At 41.5% G+C, this 26,127-nt stretch overlaps 1 protein-coding gene across 6 annotated transcripts in view; it reads right to left on the reverse strand.

Annotated features, from left to right (window-relative positions):
• LOC135201746 (PHD finger protein 19-like) overlaps positions 1-26,127 on the reverse strand; it is a 593,548-nt gene that overhangs the window by 79,530 nt on the left and 487,891 nt on the right. The window contains exon 1 of one of the 6 annotated variants that reach the window (XM_064230961.1): positions 12,836-13,788. The exons of 4 other annotated variants lie outside the window; for them this stretch is intronic. The gene's annotated coding sequence lies outside the window, so the exon portion shown is untranslated. Of the gene's footprint in view, positions 1-12,835; positions 13,789-26,127 lie in introns of those variants that run through there. One more of the 6 variants, XM_064230963.1, reaches the window with a different exon arrangement.

A 26,127-nucleotide genomic window follows, 5' to 3' on the forward strand; every position in this document is an offset into this window, starting at 1 on the left:
GTCTTGCATGTCCAGAGACCATCCAATCCCCTGTCTGATGGACTCCAGAACCGACCGAGTGGTCTCCATATGAAATTTTGTTTTCTGGACATGCAAATTCAGGGCGCTCACATCCAAAACCGGCCTCCAGCCCCCTGATGACTTGGGGACTACAAAAAGGCAATTGTAAAAGCCTGGAGGAAAATCTCCTTCTATCTGTTCTATATCGCTTCTTTGAGAACAAGCGCTTCCACTTCTGCGGCTAGCGCCAGAAATTTGTCTGAGCCCGGAGAGTATGCCTGGAATGGAATTGGCACAGGTGAGAGCGAGGGAGGTGAAACGAGAGGAATACGATAGCCGAACTTGAGTACTTGCCCAATACCCAGGCTTCTGCTCCTGTTTTCCCATTCCTCCCAAAACAGAGCCAGCCTGGCTCCCACTGGTGCATGAAGAACCGAGCTTTCATTTGGAAGGTTTGTTAACCTTGGCCGAGGCCTTAGACTGAGGTCGCAAATTCGACTTCGGCCGAAAGAAGCGCTTTGGTTTTCTCCCCTCGAAAAAGGCACTTGGGCCAGAGGAGAAACCGAAGGAACAGTCTCCACAGGAGCTTTAGGCCTCTTAGTAGACTGTGCCAGTAAATCCGAAGTAGATTTCTTATCTAGCGCAGACGAAATTGACAACACTACATCGTCTGGAAAGAGGTTATCTTTCACAAAAGGAGCAAACAAGAGAGCAGACTTCTGTTGGGACGTAACCCTTTTAGAAGCAAAGGAGCGCCAAAGTTGCCTTTTCTTAAGGGTACCAAAGGCGATGAGCGAAGCTAACTCATCACATCCATCCCTAATGGATTTGTCCGCACAGGACAGAACACCAATCCAATCCTCCGCTAACCTCCTGAGAAAGAGAAGGACAGTCTTCGATCTTGGCCGCTAAAGCGCCAATAGTCCAATCAAGGAAGCTAAAGACTTCCAAAAGTTTAAATTGATTCTTTACAACGTGGTCCAACTCAGGCGCTGTAAAGAAAACTTTCGCTGCGGCGAAAGCAGATCTTCTAGAGGAGTCGATTAAACTAGAGAAGTCTCCCTGGGAGGAGGCAGAAACTCCCAGAGAAGGAGCTTCCCCGGTTACATAAAACCTATACCTCTTACGAAGCAACTTAGAGGGAGGGTAAGCACAAAAAGAGCCTTCCCTAAGTCTCTTTTCATAGACATCCATTTCTCAGTCTCTTTCAACGAATGTCTAACCGCTTTAGATAGAACAAGTTTTTGGGAGGAGAGGGTCTGAAGTTTTCCTCCTCATCAAAAAAGTCGAAGTTGGGGGGCGCGGAGCCGCTTTCTCAAAATAATCTGGATAAGATACCAGAAGAAATCTAAGGGAGACGTGAAAATCACACGAGGTGATGTGAATCCTCCTCCTCTACTTCTTCTTCATTCTCTGATACCGCCGAAGAAGTAGACGGAACTACAACCGGATCTGAAGGTTTCGAACCACCCTTGGACTCATTCATCCAGTTGGTTAACATCTCTAACTGCTTGCGCAAAGGCGCCAGAGACGAATCAAAAACAGTTAACGTAGGCTTGGAAGAGCCTAAATGTTCAGCAGGAGGCGGAAAAACTACTTGCGCCTCGCTCGGAGCCGCCGAAATTCGAGGCGAAACAGGCGTAACAGACGAAAAAGCGCCTAAAGAAACACCCTTAGAACTGCTAGCTACAGCGCTAAAACCACAATCTCTACTAGTAGATGGAGCCGAAAAAGGCACAGATTGAGGCGACGAACGAGCCGCTAACGGCCGCGGCGCAACCCTACTCTCAGGCTCCTTATACCGCTTGACTGGAGGAGGCGAAGAATCGGCGCCTGAACGCCTCTTTAAGGGACGCGAAACGGGCGAATCTCGCCAAGAGCGCCGCGCGACCGGAGACGAATCGCTTGAATCATTCGAAAGGCGTCTGACCGCAACACCTTTCCAACGCTTAACCGAGCCCTGTTGAGGCGCAACAGGCTCAACAAGAGAGGCGCCTGTCTGTGGGCAAATCCCCGATCGACTCCCTTGGACTTCGGTATGTCTTCTCCCCGGTGCGGGGGAGCTTGGACAGTGACCTTTGTCTAGGAGACGTGTCAGGACAGACAGACGCACCCTCAACTACACTCTTACCTGAAGCCGCTTTCTCCAAAAACGTCTTAACTGAATTACCAAGTTGCAAAACCGTATTCGCTAGTACCGAAAATTTCTGATCTAACCTCGATTCCAGACTGGCAATGGTGTCGGAAGAAACTACACGGGAAGCCGGAGAAGTGGGATTAGTAGGAGGAATAGGAGGTGTAGTTAAAGGAGACATAACAATTTGAGGAGAAACAGAAGGAACAGATGCATCGCAAGACGAAGCAGAGCTAAGTCTACTTTCCCTAAGCGCTGCTTTTCTAATTCTGTCTTTAGCTAATTTCTCCGAGTATGAACTAAAAAACTTCCATTGAGAATCAGTCCAATCACTACACTCGTTACATGTTCGATCTGCTGAACAAACCTGTCCCCTACACTTAACACATTTAGTGTGAGAATCATACTCTAACTTGGATAATCTAGTTTTACATCCTGAGATGCAAAACCTAACTCCCGACGGACTAGAATCCGACATGGCAACGCCTAAGTAAAAAGCAAAATAACAACAACGCCAAAAAAGAGTACTTCACCAATTCCGAAGATCAAATCCACAAAAAAAGTCATCCAACCGCACCGACCACCGATGTTCACCGGACGCCGGCAGGAAAAGAATTGGATTCACCTGGGCAGTTGTACCTGGTTCTCCCGCGAGTGGAGGGAGATGACGTCATCACCACCAGTGTTGGCGACGCCGACGCGCTAAATTTGAATTTAGTATCCTGCCGCTCGTGGAAATCACGGCTCTATAATTGTTCGGTAAGACACTACAATAAAAATGACAAATTTGTAACTAATTTGTATTTTTCATAACTTGCAAACCTTCGGTCTTAACATTAGGATAAATACTCAGCGCCAGCTGGAAACCGGTAAAGTTTAAAATAACTGTGTCCTGTATGCAATTTTCCATGAATAATGTTCAATAGAGAAATCCATGAATCACGGAGTCTGCGAATTGGGAGAACATGAATCCAGGGGGTTTAATTAACGTAAACCCTAGATTAAGATTGGATGTATCCTGTGATTACCTTTATTAATTATGGTACATCAGTACTGGCTCAGGGCTTTAAATTAGCATTCATCCAAACATAAAAAACATAGTACAATGAAGTATGTTGACAATTGGCCCCACTGGTATGTTGTCAATACCACCGTACTAAGCTGTCTTGTGCATGCTACATGAAAATATATCCTACCATCATGTATTAAAAATGACATTGTTATGATACAATAAGTTTCATACATACTTACCTGGCAGATATATACATAGCTATAGACTCCGTCGTTCCCGACAGAATTTCAAATTTCGCGGCACTCGCTACAGGTAGGTCAGGTGATCTACCGCCCTGCTCTGGGTGGCAGGGCTAGGAACTATTCCCGTTTTCTAATCATAATCTCTCTTCCACCTGTCTCCTGCGGGAGGCTGGGTGGGTCTCAATTGTATATATCTGCCAGGTAAGTATGTATGAAACTTTATTGTATCATAACAATGTCATTTTCATACATTCAACTTACCTGTCAGATATATACATAGCTGATTGACACCCTTTGGTGGAGGGCAAGAGACAGCTAACTAACTGACTAGACAGGTAAACAACATATGTTGTAGGTATAAATAAACCTTAGTTCCTACCTTCTTAGATGGAAGACTTCGTGGCTACTGCCTAGGAGTCTGCTTCATCTCAAGAACCTTAGCGAGATAGTGATCTGTGGCCAAGAATTCTTGTGGATCTGTCGATGGGGTCTCTTCCACTTACTCGACAGAATCCTAAATGGCGTTTGTCAATGGGAGCACATCCGCTTATATGACAACACGCACTAATTTAAGGAGCACACAACCAATCCCGATCACCCGATCCTAACCCGTGTTAGTTTCTAAGATTGCCTAGAGTTCCCATCCCCAAATCTTTGCAAACAACCACAAACTCGAAAATCATACATACAAAAATAACAAATTTTTGTATCCCTCTGATAGTCAGATGTCACTCGATTTTCAAATAAAGAGAAGTGAAGGCCGCCTGTGCGACAACTGACACTCCCATCCACCGAAAACCCGAGAACACATCCGACAAGAGGGTTACGTACATAATTTTAAGGATTGGTGCTTTCTCCTTTACCCAGAACCGTCTGTGCTGACACAAACGGACCTAACGAAAAGCATTTATCATACGTAACTCGTACGTCTTTTAAATAATGGGATGCAAACACAGAGTTGCATCTCCAATAAGTTGTATCCAAAATGTTCTTTAGTGACATATTTCTTTGGAACGCCACCGAGGTTGCGATTGCTCTAACTTCGTGGGCTCCCACTCTTAGGAGATTAAACGAATCATCTGGACACTTCTTATGAGCTTCTGTGATAACACTTCTCACAAAGAAGGCTAATGCGTTCTTAGACATTGCTCTCTTGGGGTCTTTCACTGAGCACCAAAGACTTTTCTGCGAACCCCCCAACTGCTTCTTCCTGTCCAGATAAAATTTTAGAGCTCTAACTGGGCACAGGGATCTTTCTGCCTCTCTGCCCACCAAGCTAGAAAGTCCTTTAACTTCGAAGCTCCTGGGCCAGGGATTCGAAGGGTTTTCATTTTTTTTTGGCCAGAAAAAGGGACTGAAATGAACAAATTGCTAAGTCTCCTTTGAAGCCCAACTCTTGATTCAAGGGCGTGCAACTCACTGATTCTTTTTGCCGTTGCAAGGGAGACCATTCAAAACAAACAAAACACTTTCTCGTGATATTACGGAACGAAGCAGTGTGAAGTGGTTCGAATTCATCTGATGAAAGAAATTTAAGAACCACATCTAAGTTCCAGCTTGGAACCTTAGGTTCGCGTGATTTAGATGTTTCGAATGAACGAATGAGGTCGTGCAAATCCTTGTCATTCGTTAGATCTAATCCTCTGTTTCTAAAGACTGCTGAGAGCATACTCCTGTACCCCTTAATAGTTGGTACCGAGAGATGCGACTCTTGTCTAGACACAGAAGGAAATCTGCATTTCGGTCACAGAGGTACTGGAAGAGGACCAGCTTTCTTCGACCTACACCAGTTTCTGAAAACTTCCCACTTCGATTGGTACACTCGTCTCGTAGATGATCTGCGGGCTCTAGCAATTGCATTTGCTGCCTGGCGAGAAAACCCTCTCGCTCTGACGAGTCTTTCGATAGTCGAAAGGCAGTCAGAGCAAGAGCGGGTAGATTTTGATGGTACCTCTCGAAGTGGGGTTGTTTGAGCAGATCTATTCTGTTTGGAAGAGATCTGGGGAAGTCCACTGTCCATTCCATCACCTCTGTGAACCAGATTTGAGCTGGCCAATACGGAGCGATCAGAGTCATCTTGGTTCCTTCGGATGCCACGAATTTCTGACTACTTACCCCAGGAATCTTGAACGGGGGAAAAGCGTAAACGTCTATTCCTGACCAGTCCAGGAGAAAGGCGTCTGTTGCATAAGCTCGGGGATTCCTACCACCAGGGCACCACAAAATGTATCTATCCTTTTGGAGAGGAATGTGGCGAAAAGATCTATTTGAGGCTTCCCCCAAAGGCGCCACAGGCTCTGACAGACTTCTGAGTGGAGTGTCCATTCTGTGGGAAGGACCTGGAATCTCCTGCTCAGTCTGTCCGCTCTCACATTCCTCTCCCTTGAACAAACCTTGTTAGAAGAATTACATTCCTTTGGTTCGCCCAAATCAGTAGATCCCGTGCCAGCTCGTACAGAGCAAAGAGTGCGTCCCTCCTTGCTTCTTGACATAAGCCAGAGCTGTCGTATTGTCCGAATTTATCTGCACGACTTTGTCTCTGACTAAGTGTTCGAAGCTCTTTAGCGCCAGGTGAATTGCTAAGAGCTCTTTGCAATTTATGTGCCATGACACCTGTTCTGCCGACCAGGTGCCTGACACTTCTCTGTGGGTCCCAATGTTGCACCCCAGCCCGCCTCCGAGGCGTCTGAAAACAATGTCAGGCTTGGGTTCCGTACTTGCAGGGACACTCCTTTGTTTTCCTTTAGTGGAAGCAACCACCACTTCAAATGGTGTTTTATTTCTTCCGATATTGGAAACGTATCCGATAGCTGACCTGTCTTCCAACTCCAACTTCTTCTTAGGAAGAACTGAAGCGGTCGAAGATGTAATCTCCCTAGGAGAAAGAACTGTTCGAGCGAGGAAAGGGTTCCCAGAAGGCTCAGCCATTCCCTCGCCGAAGTGCGCTCTTTCCCTAGAAAGTTCGATACTGTGGCACAGCCTTTCTTTAGTCTTTCTTGCGATGGAAAGGAAAAGCTCGAAAACCCCGAGAATCCATCTGAATCCCCAGATAAACCACGTTCTGGCTGGGGATCATCTGAGACTTCTCGAGGTTCACGATCAGTCCCAAAGACTTTGTCAACTCCAGTGTTATTAACAGGTCCTCCAAACACTGCTTTTGAGACCTGGCTCTGATGAGCCAGTCGTCCAGGTACATTGAGACATTTATCCCTTTCAAGTGTAGGTGTCTCGCTACATTTTTCATCACGTCTGTGAAGACTTGAGGAGCCGTGGACAGGCCGAAACACAGGGCCCTGAACTGATAATTTCTGCCTTCGAACATAAATCGAAGGTACTTCCTCGACGAATGGTGGATCGGGATGTGGAAGTATGCGTCCTGAAGGTCTATGGACACCATCCAATCCCCTTGCGTAGTGCTGCAAGGACTGAGGCAGACGTTTCCATGCTGAACTTCTGTTGTTCGACAAATTTGTTCAGCGCACTTACGTCCAGTACCGGTCTCCATCCCCACCCCGAGGCTTTTGTTACAAGAAACAAGCGGTTGTAAAACCCCGGGGAGTTGCAATCCAGTACCAGTTTCTATTGCCCTTTTTTCCCACATCTGTTCACCATTTGCCGAAGAGTGGTCCGTCATCATCTGGTCCCTGTATCTGGCGGACAATTCCCTCGGAGATGTTGTCAAGGGAGGAATGTCCTTGAATGGATGCGATACCCCTTCTTGATGATCGACATCGTCCAAGTGTTGGCTCCTAAGTCTTCCCAGGCTTTCACAAAATACTGTAGCCTGGCTCCTACGGGTGTCTGGAGGACGGAACTCTCACTTCCCTTTCTTAAAGGCACGGAAGGAAGACCTACCCCTCTTATCGGTTGACTTCCTTCTGGCGATCGGTCTAGTTGGAAGACCTCCTCGAAAGGGCTGTTTCTGAGCTGGGTGAGCCACTTTCTTCTCCTCACTAGCCACAGGCCTACTCTTCCTTGATGATTGTCTAAGGAGATCCTGGGTGGCCTTTTCCGCCAGAGAATGCGCGATGTCCTTCACCAACTGCGATGGAAAAAGGTGTTCAGAGAGAGGGCAAACAATAAGGCGGCCTCTCTGCGAATGCGAGACGGCCTTTGTGAGGAAAGCACTGTGCACCGCTCTTTTCTTTAACACTCCTGCACCATATAGCGAGCATACCTCAGCTGATCCATCCTGAACAGCCTTATCAATGCAGGCTAGGATACAATTCAGGGTTTCTGGGTCGAGTTGTTCATTTTCTTGAGATTTCTTGGCCAGAACCCCAAGGGACCAATCTAAGAAGTTAAAAACTTCTAGGGTGCGAAATAGACTCTTGATGAGGTGGTCCGTTTCCGAAAGCCCCCATGTAACCTTTGCTGCATTCAAGGCGTGCCTTCTAGACGAATCCACCAAACTCGAGAAATCTGATTCGGCTGAAACGGACAGAGACAATCCTATATCCTCTCCCGTTTCGTACCAAATTCCTCTCCTTCCTGTAAGTTTGACGGGAGGCATACAAAAGACCGTCCTTCCTAACTCCTTCTTCTTCTTGAACCAGGAGTCAAGAGATTGTAGCGCTCTCCTCATAGAAATGGCAGGCTTCATTTGAGGAAAGAGGAGGACTTGAGTGGTTTCGTGCTCGAAAACTGCGAACGTGGCGAAGGAGGAGCAGCTGGTGTCAAAGAGTCTCCATATTCCTCCAACAGCAGGACGAAAGGACTTTATAATTAGAAGATCCTTTCATTTCGTCCTCCGAGGCATCTTCTGGGTTAAGAGACTCGGAAGGAGAAGGTTCTCTCCTTTCTACTGACTCCTCTCTTACTCTCTTACGAGTGTCAGGTTCACTTTCAGCAGGCGCATGGCGCCTGGCAGGCGCATTTTCATCAGGCGCCTGGCGCCTGGCAGGCGCATTTTCATCAGGCGCCTGGCGCCTGGCAGGCGCAGAGCGCCTCGAATACTCCTGGCTTTCAGCAGGCGCCTGGCGCCTGGCAGGCGCAAAGCGCCTCGAATGCTCCTGGCTCTTAGTAGGCGCATTCTGTTCATAATACTCCTGGCGCGTGGTAGGAGTATTAAGTTCCGCATATTCCTGGCGCCTGGGAGGAGTATAAGCTTCGTAATACTCCTGGCGCCTGGGAGGAGTAACTAGTTCAGAACTACTCTGGTCCTTGGGAGGAGTATCCGTCTGATGTTTAGTAGGAGCTTTCCGTCTTATAAGTGCTCTACTCCTAACAGGATCTTCCTCTTCATCCAGTTCTTGGTGCTTGATTGAAGATCTTGAATGTTGTCCTGGCTCGTTACGCCTACTCGGAGTCTGGCTTCTGGTTGGCGCCCTACTCTTGACAGGAGTAGCTTCCTTTCCTACCTCTCGCCTGTCTAGCGCACCGCCCCCCCCAGAGATGGCCGCCTGAGCGACAACTCCCCTGAGGGATGCGTCGCGCCTGGCAGGAGATAGTTCTTTCGATCTTTTAATAGGAAGCCTATCATCCTTCTTACGAGTAGGCTCCTTATAACGAGTTCCTACTAGCAAGGCTAATTGCTCTTGCATATTCCTCAAGATTCTCTTGGTTGAGGAATCTTCCGATTTAGGAGAGGGAGATCTGGAAGGCGCTCTAGGATCTCCTCCATTCTCAGAGTCTGACCGTATTCTCGCCCTCTTTACTACCGAAGGCGCTCCTCCTTCTGAGAAGCGCTCGGGACTCGAATTGATCTCATGTTCCGCAGGCGCCTGGCGCCTGGCAGGCTCTTGCATACTCCTCTTCAAAGGACGGGAAAGATTCGACTCCTTCCACCCTCTTCTCGGAGAAGGCGAACTCGACGACGAAAAGCACTCTCGTAGGACCCTCTTATAGCGGTCTTTAGCAGTCGATACGATCGATTCTGCCGAAGGGACGCCTGATCGTTGGGGATTCTCCACAACCCCCGTACGGCTTTCGACTTTCCTTCTCCTCCGGGCCAGGGAGCTTGGAAGAGGTCTAGGCCTGGGAGCGTCGCAGAGAACGACCAGACGCCCCCTCCACTACACTGGGACACTAATATCACTGTCACATTCACTTTGCTTACCTTCCAATGCTGCGACTTTTTCCTGCATTTTCTGAAGGGAAGCTCTAAGTTCTGCTATTTCCGAAGCCGAACTAGAGGGATTAGCCATTTGTGAACGGGCTGAAACAGAATGTTCATTATCATAGGAAGAAGCTACAGAGCTAGAAAGTAGATCATGAGAGGCAGACCTTCTATGGGTTTTCTTCCTCTCTCTATCTCTATCTAACTTCTTCAAGTAAGAAGTCTAGATTCTTTTCCACTCTTGTGCACTCAGATTCTTCCGCACTCATTACACGTATTCTCAATTGAACATTCAACCATTCTACACCTTCTACAACTAGTGTGAGGATCTACCGAAGCTTTCGGAATCCTCACCTTACAGCCCTCATTCACACACACTCTGAAACTAACACTAGAATCAGACATATTCACAAAATCCAAAAACCAAGTCCAAAAAACAGTCCACGATAGCGAATGCCAAACAACGATCCAAGTACGTCACCAAATATCCAGCGATAAGATGATCAAAAGCTTTGCGAAAAACGAATTCTAGTCAGGAGGAAGTAACAACAATGTTGATACAGCCGGCGACAGAGAGATTATGATTAGAAAACGGGAATAGTTCCTAGCCCTGCCACCCAGAGCAGGGCGGTAGATCACCTGACCTACCTGTAGCGAGTGCCGCGAAATTTGAAATTCTGTCGGGAACGACGGAGTCTATAGCTATGTATATATCTGACAGGTAAGTTGAATGTATGAAATTAATTTTTATGAACTGGATATTGGTACGGCAGCCGTATCACTGATTGCGATAGATATTGGTACGGCTGTGCATTGTGCAGCGCGAACCCTTGTTTGCCTCGGCATAATGACAGCAAGCCGAAAAACAGATGTTTCCAGGTTTCAACAAGCTGAAAAAGGCAATAGACGTCTACGAAGAGTCAAACTTCCAGAAATTGTATATCCATGGGTTATGAACAATCGAATAGGCCCTGAAAAGAGCTCGGAAGAGGAGACTCAAAGAAGATTTGAAGCTTAGCTAGTAAGGTGTAGTGCATCCAATGGGAAACCTGCTGTTAATATAGACCTGATTTGGATGATTACTTACGATTAATTAGGCTGTTTACCAGAGGATCGAATTTGGTAGTTTTCCTTACTACTATGAATACAGCAGAGCACGATTTCTGTGTACTTCAAGTCTTCTTTGAATCTCCTCTTTGGAGCTCTTTTCAGGACAGATTCAATCGTTCGTGACCTACGGATATCCAACTTCTGGAAATTTGACTCTTCGTAGGCGTCTATTGCTTTTTTCAGCGAAAACTTATTATTACACGGTTCAGAGGAGATTCAAAGATTTGAAGTACACATATATATTAGTTTAGTTTTATTTTTCATGTATATAGTCAAAATCTAAGTATGTTTAAGCATTATTGGGATTTTTTTTATTTTTTTTTATTTTCATTTACTGTCAAAATGTTTTGGTCCTTTGTTGATGACAGTATGGAGCTTCACTTTGACATTTTGAATTGAACATGTTCAGCTAAACAATTCAGTTTGACTATTATTACTAATCTCGCTGATCTTCTAGTGCCTACCTATAGCTCTTAGCAACAGTGTACGGCAACTGCTGCATGATTAGCAAACTGCCGTAGCTGCAGCAAGTCAATAGTGCAATCAGTGGTACCTGATAGAAATAGTACCCCCCACTACACTATGTTATTTGTACGCCAGGAAGTCTGAAACTGACGCATGCGTAATTCACTGCCATACCAATATCTATCACAATCAGGGATACGGCTGCCGTACCAATATCCTGTGCCTAATTTTTATGTAGCCTAGATATAGCTTGTTCATAGGCTGCCTGAAACTATTCAAATAGCCAAAAAACATCAGGTCAATATTATTCAAATAGCCTAACAATATCACATCAATTACCAACAGGTCCAGTATTGAAAAATAAGCTACGCTGCACTAGTAGGTTATCATACAATATAAAACTTTGCTGGAGCTAATTAACCATTAGCCTAACAAGACTCAACAACAAAGTTAAACCCAAAACACTGGCCTAACCTAACCCACATCAAACAAACAAGGTTAGCCTACAGCAGTGCTTTAAGGAGAGGTAAAACTTTGCACTATAGCCTATCATATATCAGACTAACAGATTGTAATGTCAAAAGCCGCTTTGGTGGGTTAACAGACTTAAATTAGGTTAGGTTGTTTTGAATGTCTTCTCTTGACCTATTTTTCAAACACCTGTCTGGGTACCTGCATAATTTGCGAAAACTGATGGCTCGGCCTAGACGACGCAAGGCCTTGCTGATAAAATGGGTAATAAAGATCTGCCATAAAATGTTTACTCATAAATTTAAAGCATTGATAACAGCCCCCATCTATTTGTGATGCTTTTCTTGCCTCAACTGTTACCAAGCCTACCATAGTAACAGCAACCATCCCAAAAAGGCTCTGAAGTTGCATACAATGTGCAAAGTAGCCCAACCTAACATAGGATGCTGTACTAAACATTGTGCCGTGTTTATCTTTGCAGCAGCTAGTCCAGAATTAGGTCTATTTCCAAGGGTACAGTGATTACATAACACCCACACAAGGATATATTTAACCTTGCACATTGAAGCCTTGACAACTTCTGGAAATATAACATTAGGTTATAAGCTAGTCTTACCATAGGCCTATTTATAATGCCTAATTAAACTGAATCCCCAAACTGGATTGATAGGCCTATGATATTCAAAGTTATGAAGTCCTCAAAGGTCTTTTCTAAGGATAAAACACTAGTAAGGGTCTTAATCTGGGCCTAGGTATCTATACTACCTGTCCTAATTAAAATGGGAATTACCATGTGCCTGACTAAATATCGAATGGATAGGCCTAAGCTATTCGACACCATGAAGTCCTCGAAGGAGGTCCTATTTTTCCTAATCACATGAAAGAAGAATAAAATATGGTTTGAAATTTACAACATATATAGTCATGACCTAAAACCCTACGTATGCACTATATAGGCCCAGTTGGTCCCCGTATAGGTCTAATTATTTGAAATCATAAAGTCCACGAAGGTTGTCCTAGCTTTTACCATCAAGGGAAAGAGGACGTCGGGGTTTGAAATTTATAACAAAATGTCAAGTCTGGCGCCAAAACCCTCTCTCTCTCTCTACGGCAATAGGCCTAGCTAGTGGGCCCTGGTCGCAGTCTCCGATTGGAAGCCGAAACCCCCTCAAATTCAAAGCAGCTCCAACTGGGAAGGAGGCGACACAATAACCCCATTACTACCCGCCTGAACAACTTCTGGCGGAGGTGGAAGACCTCCAAGCCGAGTCTGGTCTAACGCCCTCTTTCTCTCTCTTATCTCTTACACCTAGCCCTGAAGGAAGTGACAGAAGTGCACTTACAAAAGCCTCCAAGAAGAAGCATTAGAATGTCAACAACAAACTCTTCTCTCTCTCTCTCTTTCTCTCCTATTCCTCTTCTTCCTCCCGTCGTTCAGTGCGTGTCTCTCTCTTTCTTCTCCACGTCCGTCGAGGAAAGCGTACGAATAAAATCCCGAGCGTCACATAATTACGCACTTAGGTCGTCTCCACACAGCACGAGGGTCATCGCCACGGCCTATTTATGCATGTTTAGTCTTCAATGGCGAGAAGTAGGGTGAGACGAGGTTCTCCCGGACGCCATATTTCCTCTACTGAATTGAAATCGCAGGTTCTGTAACGGACGGCACGAGCATCCACCGCATCATGTCCTCCTCCTCACACGCCGCCCGCCATCTTCAAAATGCCTCTCCGCGGCGCCCCTTTTCTCCCTTCGTATCTCTCATGACACACAACTACTACTCCACGCCTCGGCCCTTCGTGGCCGACGTAAAACAACGTTTCGGGAGGAACTTCTTCAGGAACTTCACTTGTTCCTGCAAGGGAACGAAATGTTCGTCACGAGGATACTTTCAGCTACGATATCCTTCGAGGTTTCACTGGCAATGTCCTTCCAATTCGCTTCAGCTACACTGTCCTTCCAAGAACTTTCAGCTACAATGTCCTTCGAAGTTTCAGCTACGATGTCCTTAGAACCTTCAGTCACAATGTCCTCCGAAGTTTCACTCTGACACGCCGATTTCGCCTAACCTGTTTCACTTTCACGGTTTTGACGTCCTTTTAAACTGCCATTTTTCTCTCTCCCTCCTGATGAATACCCGAATGACAGGATGAGAAAACAGTGCCCGTACACAAGGGGTAGCGCGCTAATCACGAAGGAAACGGCGCCGATTAGGAATCACTGACATAATTCAAAATATTCAAACACAAAACACAACAACCAGTCCTTGTGCCCACAGCCAACTGTAAAACTCAGATTCTCCCATCTCCCAGTCCTTGCTGGCTGGGTCCTCCCCCTCTCTCTCTCACTCCTCCCTCTCTCCTTGCCCCATGCCATCCATGGCTGGCCGGTACCCACGGTACGACTCCATAACACACGAGGTGAATTTAAAGGTTGCATTATCATAAAATTCAACTGATGATAAATGGTATGGCATCCCCTATGTCAAAGTTTCCGTGCGGGATGGCTGAACTGATGATTGCGGAAAAATATTGTCTATGCCCCCTTTCCCCTACCCATTTACAACAATGGTGATATATCTAGGTCAAGAAATACATTGAACGCGAATTTCCACACTAATTCGCCGTTCAAAGTGGAATATACAAAGCAGGGAGACGCAAAACCCCAGGAAATGTAGAAAGGGCGTGGCAAAAAAAGGAAATTGTAGTTTATCTCGATAAGTAAAGGTATTTTGTACCCGGAGAAAATTAGATACGCAAGAACAATACTGTATAAGATAATGTCTTTCCATTGTGGGAACACACTGACTGGAGAAACTTCGGATTGCATAAATAAAACAGAATAGCTACCGCAGATGTTTATACCAACATAAATGTTATTAACATGTATTATAAGCGCATAGCATAAGATACAGAACTAACCATTGATATTGTGTGTGTGTGTATATATATATATATATATATATATATATATATATATATATATACACAATACTTAAACCCGACACCACATTATATTATCTACTGTTTATTTCAGAATTATATGCATTGTCTTGTCAGGAATTTGATGGGTTACCACTAAAAAAAAATGCCTAACAATGTTGACGTATAAACTCATTGAACGTCCACTGGGATTTCATCCCATTTGTGACTGATATCGGAGGTCTACAAGTGTGTGTACTCACACATCTATCTATCTATCATATCTAATCTATCTATCTATCTATCTATATATATATATATATATATATATATATATATATATAATATATATATAATACGTACATGAAGGGAGAAATTTATAAAGCGTAGCGTAACGATATTCACTGTGATCCCGTACAGCATAGCAGTTCGTAGCTCTCTTCTCTCTCTCTCTCTCCTCTCTCTCTCTCTCTCTATATATATATATATATATATATAGATATATATATATATATATATATACTACATACATGAAGGGAGAAAATTATACAGCGTAGCGAAACGATATTCACTGTGATCCCGTACATGTGCATAGCAGTTCATAGCTATATATATATATATATATATATATATATATATATATATATATATATATATATATATATATCTACGTACATGAAGGGAGAAATTATAAAGCGTAGCGTAACGATATTCACTGTGATCCCGTACAGCATAGCAGTTCGCAGATAGTCAACGCTGAAAAAGAATCTTATCGGCTCCACATGGCAGATGCATAGAAAACTATAACAGCTTAGGAAGTCGGTAAGAGGAGGTGGTGGGGTGGGTAAGAAGGACAGTGAGAAGAGGGGTGGGGGAGGGCAACAGACCGCTGGGGGGTTGGTATTGCGGCCAATAACTCTCCAGCCAGTTTTCCCTCCACAATTTCAAACGACATTTGGGGCAAGATGGACACACACACACTGCGACAAAACAGGCAGGATAATTTGTGTACATGAAACAGGACGGGCAGAATAGAAATACATGTGCATGTTACAGGAGGTATGCATATTCATGTCTTCATATGAATCCAACTGTTTTCCTCTCTCCCATAACCGATCTCCCGTTTTTGTTTCCAATTTCGGTAAACAGGTCTTGATTAGTTTTCTTTTCTCAAGAGAAATATTCAACACTCGATGGAAAATACCGTCTGACTCGTCCTTAAACTCTATAAATAAAGATTATGGTTAAATTCCCAAAGCTAACAGGAGTCTTTCTGAAAGCGTGTATTAATTTGTAAGCGCAGGCCACAAACTATAATAATATTATGCTATGACTTTTCGTTTTCATTTCTACGGACGGCGTCTGTCTTGATTTTGACACCAGACAACTTTCAATCTTATTATTTATTCTACTGAAGTATAGCTTAGCAATACATGTACTTCTGTTTTTAATCAATAATCATACTGTTATCTAGTATTATTAATTGATTCGAGAAAAGTTGTTTTAAACAGTGAATGAGAACTACTTTGACGACTACGCGGATTAAATATACTACATACGCAATTATATATATCGAGCAGATTCTAAATTAATATATATCACCGCGCAAACATTAAGCAATTGCGTGTAGCCTCATAACGAGAAATGAACATGTGACTGTTCCACATCGTTAAAAATATTCGTCATAAATAACTAATCTGACACATGAGAAATCGTCAATTACCATCAAACTCTACTTTTGGGAGGTTTTTCTCGTTTGAATAAGAAAAAATAAAAAATTTCTCTAAGTCTCATGGATCGGATCGAGGACAGACTAAAAAAATAACTAGGCTGATAATGGATTAACAAAGAGAATATAAAATTACAGAAAGCGGGTGGTGGCATAGAATTATAAATGTTACTTTTTTATTGCGTTTTGGAATGCTAAGAAATAGGATTTCGATCCTGGAATAATCATAGCGCCATCTTTAGGTACAAATGTTACTAAACGATTTCTCACCAATACAATTTAAACCAGACGACCTGGGGTTCGTAAGCGCATTGAACACAAGGCTAAAACCTACGTTAAAAATAAGATGGATAAAAAATGAACAAATAATGAATATTCTTTTCACATCTTAGAGTAAAAAAAAGAGTAATGTCAGATAAAATTTAGCGGGGCAGACCACATCTACGTGGCCGTGGGCAGACTCGCGTTCAGCATTTCTGACAGGCTCTTTGATCGACGAGTGTAACGCAACGCAATGGCTACCAGATTGGCGTCTTTCATTTCAAAACCAGCTGAGGAATCAGGGATGTATCTTTAGATGATTTTGGAGACGGTTACAGAAACAATTACGATCGGCGCCGTTCACCTTCAAGACGTTGCACAGTTCACCTCTTCCAATTGAGTAACGGAAAACTTACTGGGAAATTCGAAGTCACGGCTGAGTGATTATAATCTATTTCATGGACAAACATCTTATCTCGCGAGAATGGTACGGATCTAAGATAACATCTCGCATGTATACTATGTCTTTTATGACCTCTCTCTTTCCCTTTAGGGATAAAGCATATAGTAACATAACGTGCTGGCACCAGGCTGGTAAAGTTTAACACAATCCCTTTCAAATACTTTCGGCGTTAGAGGAGATTAACGTGAATAGATCATTCGAGTTTTTAATCACAAATTAACCCACAGATACTGAGACACATATTTCTGTAAAAAATAAATTAATGAAAATACGAAAACAAAATATTTTTGGATGTACAACGTCACTTGTTGATAATAGTACAACTAGGCTGAGTACTACCATACTAATTAATAATCTTATTTTAAACAATTATCCTGTTGCTTTTTGACATCAATGCCATCCAATTACTTTGCAAAAACCTGAACAGACATTCACGGTTTTGAAAGACATGGCGGTCAAAAGATCGGCAACAGCAACAAACATCAGTACTGTTCCTCAAAACCGCATTCCTTTCCTGAATTAGGCTGCTCACACTGAATCCTTTCAATCAAGGACTTCTTGATGGATTCCTAAATGTTATCCACGTTCCTCTGGACGTCAAGATGATTTATTACATTCTTATAAACTGCCTTTACATTTTTTTTACTTATATTCCTTTTACATTTCTTACTGAATGGTCTGAGGTACATTTTTTATGGTGAAACCTGTTTAGGTATATATATATATATATATATATATATCTATATATATATATATATATATTTACCAAGTATAACTACATTGATCCAATGTCTTCTCTTTACGGGCCAAAAAAAAGATTATTTTCAACAATTTTCACCATCCTCAACAAACCACATCATTAATAATCCCAAATGGCCCGTTTTTTTTATTTATATTTTACACATGATTATTATATAAACTAATCATCGACTTATCGTAAGGGACTAAGTCCCCTGAATAATTTACAACTTTTTGCAAATAATCGTTTACTATCTTTTATCGTCTTCCCTTACCAGACTTATTCATACGAATTTTTATACTTTTCTATTCTACCAAGTTAGTGGTTGCCATAGAAAAATCCAACCTAATACCAACACAAACCAGGTCTATAAAAGAGAAAAGCTGCATCGGCCAAATTGAAGTTGTACTATGTCTCTCCAATCCTTCAAATTATTCGCTTCTCTACAATATTAGCGTTTAACTGAATCTGGCATGACTTGTAAGAAGACGCTGAAAAGTAAAAGAAGCCTGGCGTGGACCTCTAGACTCCAACCATCCAACTAAGACTATTTTGTACCAACCCCGGCGAGTTCAAACCCCATTCCTCAGCTCAGGGGGAATCCGAATGCAGTTCATTTTTCCTTCGCTCCCACTGAAGCAGACTGTTACAAGCACGTGGTTGCGGGAGTTCCTCTCATCCGTCTAGACTTGGAATAAACAACTTTATTCATTAAACGTACAGACATAGTTATCTGGGTGTGCTGTTGTGACATAATACGCATGTACGTGTATAAGAACAAACACCGGCACATGTTTGTGTGTGCATATATTATACAATATATATATATATATATATATATATATATATATATAATATATATATGTGTGTGTGTGTATGTGTGCGTAAATTATTCTCCATGCATCTTTGTATTATAACTGATAATCAAATATCAATTATAATACCTTTTGTGTGTAAGTTGTTCCCACGGTATGGCGAATCCGAAATTAGAACTATATTTAGTATTATATATATGTATGTACACACACACACACACACACACACACACACATATATATATATATATATATATATATCTATATATATATATATATATATATATATATAATTTGTGTGTGTGTGTGGAGAAGAACTACTATTATGAATCTCACCATTCAATGAACGCTCAACACTGCCTTCCCCTCCCTCAACCGCCCCCCACACCATGCAATCCTTGTTGAAAACAAAGACGAGACGAAAAATATCTCGAGCTAACCGAAGCAACATCAAATAAGGGCGCGATATAAGAGCCAAGTTCAAAAGAGCAACAGAAGTTAATTTCGCGGTGCTTCATCAGCGCAATAACCACGCACACCAGGAGAGAGAGTATTTGCGAGCCAACAAAAGCGAATTTTTCAACCAATACGTTGTGCAGTGCGGCTCTTCTTAAAAAGAATACAGAAGAAACAGAGAAAACGGGAAGATTCAACACATTATGGTTGTTGGACCCGAGTTCCAACAGAAATATGAGGTTCTATCAACAAAATTATATATATATATATATATATATATATATATATATATATATATATATATATATATATATATGCCTTTTTCGCTTGATGGCGGCATTAGTACCACAAACAATAAGACCAAGTTCCCATTCCCAGCCGAGGAAAGGCATTTCACACAGTCCGTTAAATCCCTGGTGCCTCTGATGGCCTATGTTTTGAATTATGTACATAATAGTTGGTCAACTGTGATGGATGGTAACTTCATCAGGAATACTTATGAAAACTGGACATAATGTCTTTATCAAGACCAATACAATATTCAGGTATTATGTATCCACCTTTGTGAAACCGAAAGGTGTGTATATAATACTTTGATCCCCGAGGAGCTGTATATTATAGTACTAAACACGGCGTCCCGAGGAGCTTCCGCCATGTTTAGTACTAGCTAGCACCTCGGATTAGGTGGCATACCGGGTTAGTATCTAGTTTTCAATCGTTATAGAGAATGAAAGAGATTAAATAACGGGGTAAAAAATATTCTCATTCTCTGATTATGGCATAAAAACTGTTGACAAAAAGCATTCAACATAAGGATTGATATGAGTCGAACACCAAAACACTGGAGTCTAGTGAGGGAGATTTCGATAGACCGATAACTGAAGTAGGAGGGTCAATACACCTCGACTCATGATGCCAATATTCGTAACAATTTCGTTAGAAGGCAATGCCGTCTAATTTGAGGCCACCCTACACTATAAATTTGATTGAACATCATAGTTTGGGGGTTGAGGGTAAATAACTGACATACCGGATAGTGAGTCAGTCTTAATAACATCAATGATACGATGGTGTAGGGTGCGCGTGATTCATCCTCCGGTGCTATGGTTTGGCTACGTAATATTTATTAGCTGTAAATCACTCTGAGGATCTGCAGGTCGTTAAATTTACATATTCTGTATGAATCCAGGTATAACAGTGAGTACTATACACTTTTTATACAAATTCCAAGCAGTCTTTCGAAGAGATGGAGGCGTTACTGGCTCAAATGAATTTGACCTAACAACTATATACAAGTTATACAACTATGCCGCTCGGAAGTATGCCAGCGAACTGAATGTCTATTACGAAACAAATTGTAACCGCCGCTGACATTGAATGGATGTAGAATTCTCGAAAACAAAACAAAAAAAAATAAAGAAACTATGCTTTCTTGTTAAACGTTTCGGTAAAGGCCTAAAGCATAATACGTTGTTCTTTAGATTTTGGTTAAAGAAATGTATATTATTATTATCAATTATGTATCGGTCCCAGCTCACAGATATACAATTTGCCTCGTGAGAACAATTATTTGCGTTACCTTACCAGTGTAACCAGAATGGTCCAGTTGGTAATACTAGACTGTGTTTTTGACGAAACTAAACATAAAATTATATAAAAATGACACAACAGAAAATAAAACGTGAAAAATGCGCCGCAGTTTCTTCGGCGAAATCGAGTTTTCTGTACAGCGTATAATCAAGGCCACCAAAAATAGATCTATCTTTTAGTGGTCTCGGTATAATGCTGGGTATGAGCCGCGGCCCATGAAATCAAAACCACGGTCGGTTGGTAACCTATCCTATATCGTTGCCAGAAGCACGATTATGGCTAACTTTAACTTTAAATAAAATCAAAACTACTGAGGCTCGAGAACTGCGATTTGTCATGTTTGATGACTGGAGGGTGGATGATCAACATACCAATTTGCAGCCCTCTAGTCTCAGCAGTTTTTAAGACCCGAGGGCGGACAGAAAAAGTGCTGAAAAAAAAGTGTGGACGAACAGACAAAGCGGCACAATAGCTTTCTTTTACAGAAAACTAAAAAACCTTTGAGTTTCAGCCTATTTAAGGAAGCGTCCAGTGTTTCATAATTACAACTAAACGCACAAAAGCATATCATCAAATCAGTTACTCGAGATTTGTTCCATCAAAAAAATGTCGTTGCGCCGAAATTATAGAAATCGGTTGGAACCCATCCTATTTCTGGGGTTCTGGCCGGATCTTTCCTAAATAATGACCCCCCCCCCCCCCCGGGGTTTTTAATCCGTTATGTATCCACCTATTCGGCGTTTAGTGCAAACCCGTTGGGGATGACCGTAAAAAATATAAACAAAAGATAATGACTCCCAAAGAAATCTAGTCCTAGGTAACAAACCCCGAACTTTGCGGGGCCGGGAAAGAGTGGTGATGGTGGCTATAGTAGATTCACATCAACGGTGCATTTGATGTCTTCGCCAGTCCCTTACGACGCTCCTGATTGGCTATTGATACGCCAGTCACAGAGATGGAAACTCTCAGTCTCTCTCGAGAGTTCACATGGGTAGGATCTATGTTCCACCTCTCCTGAGGGATACGTCCTTCAAAAGTATCCCTCAGGAGAGGTGGTACATAATAGATCCAGCCTATATGAACTCTCGAGAGAGAGACTGAGAGTTTCCAGCCCTGTGATTGCCTTATCAATAGCCAATCAGGAGCGTCGTAAGGGACTGGCCTAGACATCAAATGCACGGTTGATGTGAATCTACTATAGGTAACATGCTTTTGGACCCGTGTACTTCTTCCTTCTTACAACTATGAGAAAGTGGGTTCCTGAAAAGTAAAATGTGGCTTTCAATAAGAGGATAATATTTCGATCTGAGTGTTATGATAAATATAGCCTTCCTCTCTTTCCGGTTATTCTCACCGTGGAATATTCACACATTTTACACAAATCCAGGATTCCTGATATCAATCAATGTGTAGTGCCTGCTACGCGATCAGCGGATCTACTTCCAAAAATGTCAATAAACCGACAATAATGGCAGCTCATCTTCGGATATCGACCTAATTTAATCAAATTTAGAGGGGAGAGTGTGGAAGCTTTTATGTTCTTGCATAAGCAAGCAAACATGTCTTTACGATCGTGTAAAGGGTTAAGTGTGCTTGCGCTCACATGTACATATACACACGCGCACGCACACACACATACACAAACACACATACGTATATAAATATATATATATATATATATATATATATATATATATATATATATGTATATATACATATATATATATATATATATATATATATATTTATATATATATATATATAATCCTATATATATATATATATATATATATAATATCCAAGCACACTCACAACATTTTCACTTATTGTTTACTAGATAAGTTAACAACACAATCTTGACGTGCACAATTAGTCCAATCACTGCTATCAATAAGATTTTTTAGTTTTCTGTCGAGTTTCCTTTTCAGGGCATCTGTAGTCCTACGTAGTTTTTCGTAAATTTCCCGTCGCAGCGAGTCCTTCCAAGTATATATATATATATATATATATATATATATATATATATATATATATATATATATATATGTGTTGTGTGTGTGTGTGTGTAAATATATATATATATAGATATATATATATATATATATACACATTCCTAGTATCTTTTAAGATTAAGCACGGATTCGTACAACAGGCTAGACTGAATACAGAAGAGAGAAAGCCAGCCTAAAGCAGCATTACCAACGTCGCACGGCGCACCAGCAACCGCTGTTGCAAACGCCTCTGCCAACAGCAGCATCGAAAAGAACAAGGAGGCGACATCAGGCAACAATGGAGGGAAATGCATACGCAACAATAACAGCCCTAGTGGCAACGGTATAATCACCGACAGAGAGAGAGAGAGAGAGAGCCACCAACCATATCATCATACTTAACAATAACACAAAACCTTCTGTTGTCGAAGGTTCGTTCTTAACGTCGACGCCATTGAGGAGTTTGGTCTTCTGTCGTAGAATATGAAAAAGAAGCAATATAAAAATAATTTTTCTATGTGGTCACCCGCCCCCTTCTCTCTCTCTCTCTCTCTCTCTCTCTCTCTCTCTCTCTCTCTCTATTGTCTGCTCCGGGTTTGAGGCAGTGGAGGCACAAGCTTGGTCCCCCCCACACCCCCCGTCGGCCTCTTTTGCAAAAAACAAGTATTTGTCCTTCACTTCATACATCAGGGAGGAAGTGAAGGGCTTCTTCCTCTTCTTCTCAGCTTAATCCTCAGTCGGGATCGCTTTTTTTTTTTTTTATTTATAAAACCAAACGCGCCTATATAACGCATACATCCACAAAATCCACCATAAATTTAATCAAATCTTCTTTGTTCTATCGCCCACCTTTACGTAAATTTTCATCTAAATTATTCGATAAATTTATTCATAATTTTTCTTTAAACATCTCGTGGACAGACACTCTAACGGACAAACGCTCGAGTGCATAATCTCCGTCGAATTTCGTCGGTGGAAACACATGGAAGTAATCTTAAGTCACGAATTACGTATCTAAGACCATATAAGAAAATTATTACCGCCTTTTTGCTTGTTCGTCAAACAAATTACGTTTGTTTTTTTATAACTTTAAGTGCAATAAGTAAAACCAAAACAAGATGGCATGTACGTACGTATATATATATATATATATATATATATATATATATATATATATATATATATATATATATATATATATATATAATATATATATATAAACACACATTTTAGGAAAATATTTTCCTAATGTAAAACAAAATAAAGGCTAAACAGAAGCACCATTATAATGATTGACAGTCCCCTCTAATACTCCTATAATACAAAGTTCACAATAATTACTTAAAGATTTTGAGACGAGAGAGAGAGAGAGAGAGAGAGAGAACGAATTCACAGTGTCAACTACCATAAGGACAAGTCTCAGACGAGAACAAAGAATTATTCCTCGACACAAGACCATCCGGATGGCTGATCAAGGAGTAGATCCCCCCCCCCCCCCCCCCCCCCCCACCTCTCTCTCTCTCTCTCTCTCTCTCTCTCTCTCTCTCTCTCTCTCTCAGAGACAAAGTAGCCTTTATAAAATCCTCAGGCCCGTCTCTTTCGGAAACACATACACACACATTATATATGTAAATACTCTATATTATATTAGACAGAAAGATCTCGACATTTCTCGTCTCTTCATTTTCCTCAGGGGCATTACCTTTATATATACATATATATATATATATATATATATATATATATATATATATATATGACTGGTTAAAATGTTCTGCTACAACATAATTCCATCTAATAAAAGGAGCCCATAGAAACACCACATATAGAAAATAAGTAGTACTATACTTCATTCCCTACCTGAAGAGAGAGACAGCAGTCTCTGAAATATAGTATTCACTTTCCACATTTTGGCGTTTTTATGGGCTCCTTTAATTATATATATATATATATATATATATATATATATATATATATATATATATATATATATATACATATACACCACTTACACAGAGTTGATAGAGAATAGAGAAGCATACAAACCGTAAAAGGAATTTGATAGACGAGGGGAAAAAGTAGCGAAGTTGTAGCAAATATTTGTCAAAGACAAATGAACGAGATGACGGCAAATTCCGAATGAACAGAAGACAAACACAATTATTATCGATTCCTTCAATTCGCCCGTCTCATTAACCAGAAACGATTAGCCATTCGGCTGCGACCGTTATTATGGAAATGATAGAGAGTGTCTGGGTATATTCTTATGTACTATTTGCATTGTGTTGTTTATGCATACGTATATACTAAGTCATGAATTGGTTTTGGCTCAGTCTCTTTGGGTTGGATGCTTTCTGTTGCATTTTGTTTACGACAAAAATTTTCAGAAGATCAAAATTTTATCAAACAAAAAAATCTTGTGAAGATCAAAATTTTATCAAGATAATTAATGTCAAACAAGATTATCTCCATCGTCTATGTCCAAATAATCAGCAATAACTAAGAGATAACTGATCCAAAATTAAGGCAAATACGTAAAATTTCAATTGTACATCTGAAACTTCATGTTTGTGTCACACTGGGCAAAAAAAAAAGAAAAAAAATGAAAACGGCAATCACTCCAAAAATTCTTATTATAATATATATAAGTCCAAATTTGTTCAAATAGATTTTCAAGAAAACACGGAAAGAAATTAAAGAAATAAACAGCAAACATACCTTCTCAAAACAAGAATAAAAAAAATGCGGGAACGAACAGCAAATGTATGCTGTTAAATTTAAAGCAACTGTGCAAAGAATTCTAAGAATAATCTGAGATTTCGTCAGTAAGTGTAAAGCCACTTTCTCTCGAGGCGAAATTACTTGGAAAAAGCCAAGAACAAAAATAAAGCCACATTCTCCGGAGGTAAACCTACTTGGAATGTAACAAGAACAAAAATAAAGCCACTTTCTCTCGAGGTTAACTTACTTGGAAAAAGCCAAGACCAAAAAAGAAAAAAAAAAAAAATTTCCCAAGACCAAAAAAATGTTAAAAAAAAAAAAAAAATCAAAAATTTAAGAAAAAACAAATACTGGGAGGGTTCATCAGTAAGTATAAAGCGACCTTCTCTCCACGTGAACTTACTAAAAAATAAAAAATAAAAAAAAACCTGCACGAGACAGGAGCAGTAACCTTCAAACCTATGAATATCAATATAAGCGCTCTGGTGTGTGCAAAGAAGTCTTTTCACGATTCCACCTGAGGAAAGGCATGGGGGCTTTCGTCTAAGGGCGGAGTATCCGTTAAACGGTGCTGGGGGTTTTGGGGTGGGGGGGGTTAGGGGGGGGGGGTGGAGGGGGGGGGGGATGGGGGGGGGGATGGGGGAGGAGGGACTGGTAAAGGAAGAAGAACTGAAGTGGCAAAGGAAGTGAATTCAATGTTAAGAAAGAGAAAAAGAAGCGGCTGGAGAGAGAAAGAGAGAGAAACGTGTGGGTGGAAAAGAAAGAGAAAGATAATGAATTGAAGCGACAGGAGAGAGAGAGAGAGAGGGACGCATGGATGGAAATGAAATAGAAAGGTATTGAATTGAAGCGGCTAGAAAGCGAGAGAGAGACAGAGAACGACGTGTGGGTGGGAGAGAAAGAGAAAGATAATAATGAATGGAAGCGTTTTGGAGAGAGAGAGAGAGAG

Source organism: Macrobrachium nipponense, chromosome 28 (genome assembly GCF_015104395.2).
Source record: "Macrobrachium nipponense isolate FS-2020 chromosome 28, ASM1510439v2, whole genome shotgun sequence".
Classification (NCBI taxonomy): domain Eukaryota; kingdom Metazoa; phylum Arthropoda; class Malacostraca; order Decapoda; family Palaemonidae; genus Macrobrachium; species Macrobrachium nipponense.